Here is a 1,021-nt window from a genome sequence, read left to right as displayed (position 1 = left end):
AAACGCCAACCCAGCTCTGCAGGTGCGTGGGACCCGAGAGCCCTGCCGAGGCGCGGGAAGCGCTGCCCCAGGGACCAGGGCTCGAGGGACACGTGCTGAAGAGTGTGTGACCTTCACGGATTGATGGTGGCAATTCTTTCACAAAACCTTGTGTCATGATAAAAATGGAAATGGCATAATTTGTTGTAGAAGCAAAGCATTTGAGAGCATGGAAAGACGTTGCCCATTTATCACGATTACAAAGAGATTTGCAACACAGAATGCTGGCGTACTCTCATTTCTACAGAAACAGCTGTACACATCCGACGGGAGGGAAGAGCCCTGAAACGGGACTGTCGTTACCCTGGAGGCACGGGATACGGCGTCTTCATTTGCTTCTCCTCGGTCTGTACGTTCTCACTTTTCCACAATGGACATCTTACAACATTTGCTATTAAGAAAAAAAGGTATTTTCTTAAAAGGAAAGATTTGGCCCCAGACTTTGCCCCAAACTTGGTTGACTTTGTCAAACCAAGGCTGCGCCCGTCCGGTGGTCCCCGCCACCCACACAGCCTCCTGGCGCACTGTACCAATTAGAGGGGGACCCAAAGCAGAGCCGAAGCGGAACCATCCACACCAGAGGCAAAGCCCACGAACATCGGGGTAAGCGACTCCAGACTCCAGCCGTGTGGACGGAGCAGGGTGGGGGCGGGGCTGGCCGCGGAGCACGTGGCTCCGCGTCCCGCCTGCGCGAGCCAGGAGGGGAGACTGGGCCGACCAGGCCTGGGTGACGTCACCCTCGAGTGAGAGCGGCGAGGGGCCAGGCATCTTCCGAGTCATCTGTGATCCATGCGCCTTGGCCTCAACGTCCCCGTCTGTAAAATGGGGGGAGAAGAAGGAAGAGACGAGATGCCTTTCTCGGCCCTGTCTCGGCGCGCTGACGGCGTCCATCCACGCACTGCGATGAAAGCCTTAACCACCTGCCTGTGAGAGGCACACACGCCCTGTGATGACATAAGCGTGTGCTCTCATAACGCGTCTG

At 56.5% G+C, this 1,021-nt stretch overlaps 1 long non-coding RNA gene across 1 annotated transcript; it reads right to left on the bottom strand.

Annotated features, from left to right (window-relative positions):
• Nucleotides 1–208: 208 nt before the first annotated feature.
• On the bottom strand, nucleotides 209–708 carry LOC146405841 (uncharacterized). Its single transcript, XR_014839177.1, has 2 exons — nucleotides 570–708; nucleotides 209–430 (listed from the first exon to the last, which is right to left on the bottom strand). It is a non-coding gene; the product is annotated as an uncharacterized LOC146405841 (long non-coding RNA).
• Nucleotides 709–1,021: the final 313 nt, after the last annotated feature.

Source organism: Sus scrofa, chromosome 2 (genome assembly GCF_054392235.1).
Source record: "Sus scrofa isolate SSC_HxYL_T2T_F1_AM1 chromosome 2, Sscrofa_HxYL_maternal_Yorkshire_Landrace_v2.0, whole genome shotgun sequence".
Taxonomy (NCBI): Eukaryota; Metazoa; Chordata; class Mammalia; order Artiodactyla; family Suidae; genus Sus; species Sus scrofa.
This window is presented reverse-complemented; position numbering and strand designations above follow the sequence as displayed.